Consider the following 10,000-nt stretch of genomic DNA (forward strand, 5'->3'; position numbering starts at 1 on the left):
CGCCCAGGGACCTCCCAAAGAAAGCAGTGTGTTCGGAAAGGTGGCCAAAACCCAACTGTGGGGGGAGTGTGGGTTGGCCACTGTTGAGAGAGACCGGACGCGGCGGCGGCGGTGGTGGGTGGTGTTGCCAAGTCGGGGGTTCTCCTTCTTCCTTTGGCACTAGAGGGAGGGAGGAGAACTCGGTTCCACCGTACAGAGTGAGAGGAACGAAGGAAATATAAGTCACTTCTTAAAATATAATTCTGGTAAACGTTGGTGTAAACTTTTAGACTGTTATATTTAGAAATGTCTTCCTGCTTCCTCGTTCAAGCAGGCGACATTTATATACGAATATTCGAACCAAGACGAAAAAATAAGACATTTTTAAAGACAGGATTCAAGGAAGCGTTGGTATCAACATTTTGCCTGTTTTACTTAGAAGTGTCTTCACACTCCCTCCATCTGTCAACCGATATTTATACGAATATTGGAACTGAATGATTAGGTATCTATTAAAAGACTGATCCCGTGAACACTGTGAGCGAGAAAAGCGACGATATCTTTTAAGTATTCTGAAAATACTTAAACGTTTGTGGGTCTTATTTATGGGATGCGCATCTGAATAGCAGTTTCTGACGACACTCGGGTCGTCCTCAGTGAGAGAATAAGATGTTTGATGAGTTACGATAATCGCTTTATGGACTAAATACAAAATTTGGATTTGTGGTCACGTCTCCCTTTCGAAGGACTTGCTATTCACTTACTCAGCACCGTGAGTTGCGAGAAAGAAATCCAGAACGTGAAAATGCTTATATAGAAAAATAATGACTGTTTTGGCAAAACCTCTTTTTAGTCACAAAACAGGATGAAATGGCATTTCGTTGCTTTGAAAATGTTCATGATAGGTTTTTTTTTTATCTTTACTTATGATAGAATTATTCTGAATCTTTATTTTGTTAAAAATTTAAGTTTTTAATTTTCTTGTGATAGGGCTTTTTTTCTAAATCTCTAAATCTTTTATTTTGTGAAAAACTGATTTTTTAATATATGATAGTTTTTTCTAAATCTTTATATTGTGAAAAAATTGAAGTTTTTTTATATATATATTTTTAGGATAGGTTTTTAAACTTTATTTCGTGAAAAATTTAATATTTCTTTTTTAGGGGAGTTATATCTTTATTATTAATTACACTGCGATGCAAACGACAAATTTATTGATATTAAAGATTACGGTTATTATTATTATAATGCAAAAACGGCAGTTATGTACCATAGCCCATAAGTATTCTTTGTAAGGCCTCTCCCATCACATTTACCTATGTTTACAACTTTGACAAACTATCTAAGAAGACAGATAACAACGTAGGCCACATATTTACATATGACGATATGGAGAAAGGTCTACAAATCCAAATCCACCTTTATCTCAAAGTGACGCTAATCTTGGGCCGAATGGGAAAACATATTACCCTGGCCATTTATACAATACCTGCAGTTAAAGTAACTAGTGAAGGTATAGTCTGCGTTTTGGGAGTTGACGGTAAATATCAGCAGCCTATATCACTGAAGCTATCGTAGATTCACATCAACGGTGCATTTGATGTCTAGGCCAGTCCCTGACGACGCTCCTGATTGGTTGTTGAAAAGCCAATCACAGGGCTGGAAACTCTCAGTCTCTCTCGAGAGTTCACATAGGCAGGATGTATATTCCACCTCTCCTGAAAGACGTATACCTCAGGAGAGGTGGAACATATATCCTACCCATGTGAACTCTCTCTCGAGAGTGAGAGTTTCCAGCCCTGTGATTGGCTTATCAACAGCCAATCAGGAGCGTCGTAAGGGACTGTCCTAGACATCAAATGTACGGTTGATGTGAATCTACTATAGTCGTGATTGGTTAAATTGTTCAGTTGCTCGCCAGCCGTTGGCTACAGTGATGTCAAATGCCTATATTCACCGCCAGTTCCCCTCATTGAAATAGAAATTGTAGGATCTATATTGAATTACGGAGGACCGGCAACGTCTCACTTAGTTCTAAAGCAATTATTCATATTTAGGAACTAATACATTTGAATGTTTACAGCCATGCGTATACGCGCGTAGGATATCTCAAGAACGGCTGCGCAGGATTTGATGAATCTTGGGAAAGGTTTGGGTTAGGCGATCTTCTCAGGCGTGATCATGGAGAAATCCGGTCAAAGTTGACGATTTGTTGCCATGAAAACAATCTTACCTATTGTAAGGAGTATTCTGGGATAGGGTTTTATGCAGTGGGTAATGTTTGGAAGAAAATTAATTTAAACATTCGAACGGAAACCTGGTTTTCTGAGAATCAGAAATTAATGTTTCTCCTTTTGGGGGTAATGATCATACAATCGTTTTGGAGAAAAGAACGTTGCTTTAATTTCAGTCGATTCCTACGGAGAGAAGAGAGAAAATCTTAAGTATTACAACTGAGCCTCTGGACAACATCTAGCGATTTCCTCCACAAAAAAAAGAAGAAAAAAGAAGACGGGGTGCTGAAATAGCTAACTCGTTAAAACACGTTTCAGAGATGTATATATACGTTTAGGTAAAGAACCGGTCTTAAATAGAAAAACAGAGAGAGAGAGAGAGAGAGATGGCGCCGCTGGTTTTTCCGAGGCGAAACGTGTCAAGACCAGCAAACAATACGAACTACATCCGGGCATAGAATCAGAACTGAGTGCATGGCATCTGCCTTGTCCAGAAAAAAAAAAAACTTGCAATAGAGCCTTAGCGACAAAAGGAATGAGAGATAATGTATTTAGTCAGAAATTTATGCTAAAGGCAAATGTATAATACGGGAGATTTTCAGGTTAATTGTACACGTAGGATTACGATTAATTACAGTAGTACGAGGACCTAGGTAGTGTGCTTTAAAATGAGAAGATATTGCAATAGGTGTATCTGCTTTAATTTCTAATTATACCAAAAGTTACAGAAGATTGATCAACAATTGAATAGTCCTCAGTGGCCGCGAATTCGATTCTCGGGCATTCCACTGAGGGGTTAGAGATGTGTAGTATTTCTGGTGATAGAAGTTCACTCTCGACGTGGTTCGGAAGTCACGTAAAGCCGTTGGTCCCGTTGCTGAATAACCACTGGTTCTATGAAACGTAAAATCACAATACAAACAAAATTGAATAGTGGGGTAATATAAATCTTCAAAAAATTCAGAAATAAATCAACAAATTATGCTTTTAGTTATGGATCGAATTATTTGTGAAAAAGGAAATAAAATGTAATTGCTCTCTAGGTAGGAGTGTTCTGGTTATGGTCGACAACCCAGCCTGTTCAGAGGAAAATCAAGCAAGCGGTACTTAAACTTGCAACATACCTTAGCAGCCTTGTATAAGTGACGATAGGCCACAGTGAAACCCAGAAAGTAAGAGAGTGTAAGCAAATGAAATACAAATGAGCAACAGATAGGTTTAAAGCAAGAGATAAAATATTGAAATCTGGAGTAAAGATCCCGTAGATTTCAGTGGTCCAGCCCAGCATTGCCAGAGAAACTGATAATCCGAAATGATAGATGCAAGATAATATGGAACATACATCCCAGAGTGGATGTCAAAAGCTTCCAATTTTCTTGGTAATTTTCGGCATGTGGTAAAAGAGAGAGAGAGAGAGAGAGAGAGAGAGAGAGGCAGTGAATAACTTAGTGTTAGTCAACGTCACGGGCCCCACCAACGTACGTAACTGGAGAGGAAACGACTCATAGTGGTATTCGTGGTTGGAGGAACCGAACCTCCGCTGTGAACCTGATCTATTTCTGACGCTTCCTCTCCTGTGTTCCGTCCTCTCTCTCTATACCCTGTGTCGCCGAGAGACGCCTCACACATACGTGCCCCCTCAACATTTAACAAGGAAATTGAAAGGGTTAAGTCCGGTTATTGACAGATATTGTGACAGAGATTTCAAGATGCCGGTAATCTTCATTGCCTTCCACATTAGCTCTGATTTTGATTTGATAAGACAACACAAACGTTCAAGATAAGAAAGCGAAGAGTCTAACACAAAGAAATAAAGCGAGCAAACGTTTTCTATTTCTGAAATAGTGACTCATTGAGATTACGGTCGACCTTTACAGATAAAGAGTTGATAGCACCTGATTAAGGATGTTCTTCAGAAGGGGGGGGGGAGTCTTTTTCAGATATTGGTTTGGCTTATTGTAGTGATGCCTTTTATTCCTTCATCTTGAAGTCATGATGAGCGGTTTGTGCAGGAAATTATAGCACCTCAGTGGCGTGATCGGTATGGTCTTGGCCTGCCACCTCGGTGGCCGCGAGTTCGATTCTTGGGCAGTCTATTGAGGTGTTAGATATGTGTATTTCTGGTGATAAAAGTTCACTCTCGACGTGGTTCGGAAGTCACGTCAAGCCGTTGGTCCCGTTGCTGAATAACCACTGGTTCCTTGCAACGTAAAAACATCATACAAACAAACAAACAATCAGTAGCCTTATAGTATACCTAGTATATAGACGGCTCATCAGCAGTGCGTCAGGTCCTGTGTTTTATCATATATTACGCCACCCACCAGTATTCTTCACTGTATCGTGATTACAGAATTATCTAAACCACTCTTTCCCAGCCGTGTCAATTGTGTTCATTTTATCGTAACTCCATTTTGGACCCTTTCAACAGTTTTTTTTTTATATATATATATACGCATGCTTCTCAAAAAAATTTTATCCCCCACTTCCACCGTGTTTCTTGCATTCAGCCAAACTTCACTTCCCTCATGGAAACTTGGCTCAACAGTCCCATCATGCAATGCGACATTTACTTCAGCAGCCACTTATGCTGTCTACCAGTTTTTTTCTTGAGAACTTATGCTCTCTCTCTCTCTCTCTCTCTCTCTCTCTCTCTCTCTCTCTCTCTCTCTCTCTCTCACAGTATATATTTTATATGTGTATGTGTATACTATGTATATATATGTGTGTATTATATATATATCTATACATACACGTGTGTGTATATTTGAGCACGTGTACATTCATATATACATAGGCACCTTGTCTTCACCTCGAGCACTGTACTCCCCCTATGTCACTTTTTAAGATCTTTGGGGCTTTTAGTTCAGGAAAGACGTTCTTACGTCTCGGGGATGTGCGCATGAGTGCTTTTCTTTTTCTTCTGTCTCTCCCAAGGCTGTCATCTGCCTCCTGCGTAACAGAGACCACGTGCCCTCCACAGGGATAACATTACACCCGGTTCTGAGGAGAGAGAGAGAGAGAGAGAGAGAGAGAGAGAGAGAGAGAGAATATGTAATGATTATAATCTCTCTCTCTTTCTGTGCGAATTCCCTCAGTCACGTAGAGACGAGAAGCTATGTCACACATCAAAACAACGGATAATAACTACTTTGTGATGTTTTATTTCTTTTCCAGGTATCATTATAGAGAGAGAGAGAAGAGAGAGAGAGAGAGAGAGAAGAAAGAGAGAGGAGAGAAAACAACGGATAATAACTACTTTAGATGTTATTCTCTCCGGCAGCTATCATGATAGAGAGAGAGAGAGAGAGAGAGAAGAGGGCGGCTGGAATAATTTTTGTAATGATCAAAGACCTTAGTATTCCGTTGCGTATAATGGAATTATATATAGTATATATATATATATATATATATATATATATATAGTATATATATATATACATACATACACATACATACATACATACATTAGCTCCTAGAATCAATAAAAAGTGTACAATGAAGACAAAAATTGCCATAAACCAAAACAAAGTCGCTTAATATTCATTTGAAAAGGGGGATAGACATCCTCACATAAACGTATCGCTTCTCTTGTTTCACATACCGTTGAATTGTATGGGAACAGTTCTTCTACAGACACACACGCAAGCAGGCAAGCCTCCAGTGCGTGACTGCAACAAACAGCCAGCCTCCAAAAGTGTTAGCGAGCGTAGACACGCAACGCCGGAGGCTCAGATCCGCTATGCACCTGTCCATTGGGACTGACCAGGTGAGACTGCTGCTCTCTGCCATGAACATTCCTTGGTCATTCCCGATCTCGTATTGACTTGCATGACCGAGTATGTGGGTATCTGTTGCATGGGCCAGGTGGCTCGTGCATGCCCACACATACACGCACGAACTCGGGGACCTAATGAAATACTTGGGCGTTATTTGATCGTTTTAGTGTCTTGGGTGGCCTGTGCATGAAATCAGGTTACTTGTGGTTTTAGGTCGATTTAGTGGTCTTGTTCCTTCTGAAGAACCTCAGTGAAGTAGTTATGAATGAAATAATATGGAAATAATGACGTCAGATTCCACTGACGTTTATGTTACGCATAAGTGTACTCCGTAGGGGGGCTAGTGCCGTCAGTGCACCTCACGGGGTAAACTGCAGGCATTATTGAATTAGGTTATTTGCGGCGTGCCTTCGGCCCCTAACTGCAACCCCTTTCGTTCCTTTCACAGTACCTCCGTCCATATTCTCTTTCTTCCATCTTACTTTCCATTCTCTCCTAACTATTGCTTCATAGTGCAACTGATTTGAGGTTTTCTTCGTGTTACACCTTCAGAACCTTCTTGCTCTTAGTTCCCCTTGAAGTGCTGAATGACCTCATAGGTCCCGGTGCTTGGCCTTTGGTATAGATTTTATATTCCATTCCATTTCACCTAAACACGTTTCAATACTAATAACAATATCAAAAAAATGTGTGTCAGAAACTTGTCTAGAAAAGAAAAAAACTTTCTGTAATTTTTTTTATGATTTGCCAATTTCTTTTTTAACTTCAGCCATGTTTGATAAATATGAATTGTTTAAAGGGGCAACCCTAAGCTGTACTCTTATGGAGAATGTGATTATGCATTTAGGTCGAGGTCAGTAATATAATTAGATCGAGGTCAATTAAAAGTCTACTTCTATGGATCGTCACTTAACCTTGAGAAACCTTGCGATCTTATGGTGCTAGATTTATCTGTAAGATTCGTTACCCGAACCAGGTATGTTCCGTGAGGTGTCATCCAGCCTTCGATGATTCAAGCAGTGAATTGTGTACCTGGCAGGCAGCTGACTGTGATGGGTCGCAAGTTTACGGATTTTAGTCTCTATGGAATTCAGCTTCTTTGATGGCCGTGTGGTGAACTTCACTTCTGATTGAGGGAAGATGACCATAATAGTTGTGACGCATTTTTATCATTCAGAAGATTAAGTATTATATTATTAAGAATTATTTGATTCTTTGGTTAATGTTTTATAGTTTGGGAACATCCTTTTTATTTATGAACATTTCATCTGAGGCTAATTCATATTCGTTGCTAAAACTGCATATAAGCAAAGTGTAATTGTTTTGTATTAACTGTGTAAAAGAATATTCATTTGAGTATCTTCTCTTATTTTGATAGTATACAATTTGACGGAGCGTGGAACACTTCTACTCTCTCTCTCTCTCTCTCTCCCTCCACCCTAGCTACGACCCCTAACGTCAGCTAACCACTAGGTATTTAATTCACTTCATAGATCAACAGAGACACTCTGGATTCTTAGGGAAAATCCCATCTGTCCCCCCCTAGTCCGGTTCGAGATTCGAACGCAGGACATCCAGTTGTGAATTAGATTCGCTAACACCAAGCTATGTGGCCGTAGAGAGAGAGAGAGAGAGAGAGAGAGAGAGAGAGAGAGAGAGAGAGAGAGAGAGCGAGGGCTTTAAAAGTCGCACTATGGATGCAGCAACAACCGACCCCTCCGAAGCCCTATTTAGAGCAACTCCATTTTGGGAAGGAGGTACGCAGGACCCTCCCCCCTACTCCCCCTCTCTCTCTCTCTCACCCACTCACTCACTCTCTCACTCTCTCACCCACCATTAACCATAGTTAGGTAATCTGTTCACGGTATCTCAGAAAAGGCACATCCACCTTTTCTTCCTCTGCTTCTTCTTCTTCCTTTTATTCTTTTTAGCGGAGGAATTTTTGGTCTTCGAAAGACGAAGGAAAAGTTGACCTGCGTATTCGTTGATTGAGTGATTTTCTTTGCATGCAGTCTGGCGTCGCAACGAGTAAGGTCTTCGTCGCCAGAAATGATTTTCGTTTGTAAGGTATTTATTTATATGTAGTACACTGAACAGATAAAACCGGAACTGTAAGTTTCAGAGAAATATTAAATCAGTCCTGAATATTGTATTGACAACTTTAACCTTTTATACATCAAATTTTATTTCTCAAGCTTGTAAAATTTCAATGTATTAGATCTTGTGAAGAAAGCCACCGACTTCGGCAAATCTATAGGTACCCTGGAACGAGGGTAGTTACCCTGCTCATCTTGGCATTCGGAGAGGGAACCGTTTCTAAAACTAGTCAGTACTTGGATGGGTGACCTCCAGGAAGTGCCGTAAGACATTGGCACATGATCTCCTTTTGCCATATGGGGAGACGTTAGCTAGGGGATAGCAATGTCTCATTTCTAATATTAGCACCGGAAACTTGCAGACGCCCTTTGAAGTCTGGTATGAACGGCACTGGGACACAACTATCCAACTGGAACCTGGGTGGCCGCGAGTTCGATTCTCGAGCATTCCATTGAGGGGGCGAGATATGTGTATTTCTGGTGATGGAAATTCACTCTCGACGTGGTTCGGAAGTCACGTGAGGCCGTTGGTCCCGTTGCTGAATAATCACAGGTTCCATGCAACGTCAAAACACCATACAAACAAACAAACAACAAACTATTCAACTGGAAACTTGCTGACGACCTTATTAGTCTGATTTGAGCGGCAATGGGGCACAATGTGACTTGAGAAATTGCAGTTCAACCAGTCAGTCATTGATACAGTCTGCTACGATCAGCTGTTGTTTCCGTACCAAACTGCAAACTTGCTGGAGACCTTAGAAGTCTGATATGAGCGGCCATGGGACGCAATCTGGCTCGAGAAACCACAATTCAACCAATCAGTCATTGTTACAGTCTGCTCTACAACCAATTGCGTTTCCGCATCGAACAATGATTTATTCAACTCCCAAAATAATGGAGGCAGGAGGTCATCATGAGAGCACCAAACTGGGCGGCGACGCTTCGTAGGTACCTCAAATCCTGTTCGCAAAAGCTCACTTCCGACGGAAGTCACTCGAACGGTTCCTGGCCTTAGCTTTTGTTTTTGGGCGCCGTGTTTGACTGCTTTGTTTTCACTTCTTTTTTGTTCCTTTGTTTGTTGTTTACAAAAACAGCCTTAATGACGCATGCGCGAGCGTGCACGCTTTAGTAAAAGAGATTGTTGCTGGTTTGTTATCACAGCTGTTATTATTGTTGTAATAATTATTGTTTTTTGTGTTGTTCCTATTATTCTCATTTTTCCGATGTATGTTTTATACGGTTTCTGTTATATTTGCTTTCTGTATTTTCGTTTGGCCGTCAGCTGCAATGTCGTGTTTTTAATATTATTATTATTATTATTTTCGGAAGGAGACCCTCTCGTGGACAGGTTTTGTTACAAATGGCTGCTGCTTCAGCACTACTAATCTTGTGGAGAGTCTTCTCTACCTTTCAGATGACGGTTTTCTCGTTGTTGCTTAGACTGGCGAGCAACACACCAAAGGGCATGATAAAATTCGGTTGAGTCATTTTGGTTTATTATTGCTTATACAATTCTCTCTCTCTCTCTCTCTCTCTCTCTCTCTCTCTCTCTCTCTCTCTCTCTCTCTCTGGATAATGTCCCATGGATCTGGACGAAACGTAGCGTTGGAGAGAGAGAGAGAGAGAGAGAGAGCGAGAGAGATAGAGAGAGAGAGAATTGTATAAGCATTGATAAACCAAAATGACTCAACCGAATTTTACCATGCCCTTTGGTGCGTTGCTGCCAGTCTAAGCAACAACGAGAAAACCGTCATCTGAAAGATAGAGAAGACTCTCCACAAGATTAGTAGTGCTGAACAGCAGCTAGAAAAAAAAACCTATTATTATTATTATTACTTTATTATTAATTATTATTATTATTAATTATTATTATTATTATTATTATTATTATTTAGGATTGCTGCATATT

General features: G+C 40.4%; 1 protein-coding gene across 11 annotated transcripts in view; it reads right to left on the reverse strand.

Annotated features, from left to right (window-relative positions):
* Positions 1-10,000, reverse strand: part of LOC135226418 (transient receptor potential channel pyrexia-like) — a 91,877-nt gene that overhangs the window by 16,487 nt on the left and 65,390 nt on the right. Inside the window, exon 1 of one of the 11 annotated variants that reach the window (XM_064265955.1) lies at positions 1-65. This exon is cut by the window's left edge and continues 399 nt beyond it. The exons of the other annotated variants lie outside the window; for them this stretch is intronic. The gene's annotated coding sequence lies outside the window, so the exon portion shown is untranslated. Of the gene's footprint in view, positions 66-10,000 lie in introns of those variants that run through there. 11 annotated transcript variants of the gene reach the window in all.

Source organism: Macrobrachium nipponense, chromosome 14 (genome assembly GCF_015104395.2).
Source record: "Macrobrachium nipponense isolate FS-2020 chromosome 14, ASM1510439v2, whole genome shotgun sequence".
NCBI classification, from domain to species: domain Eukaryota; kingdom Metazoa; phylum Arthropoda; class Malacostraca; order Decapoda; family Palaemonidae; genus Macrobrachium; species Macrobrachium nipponense.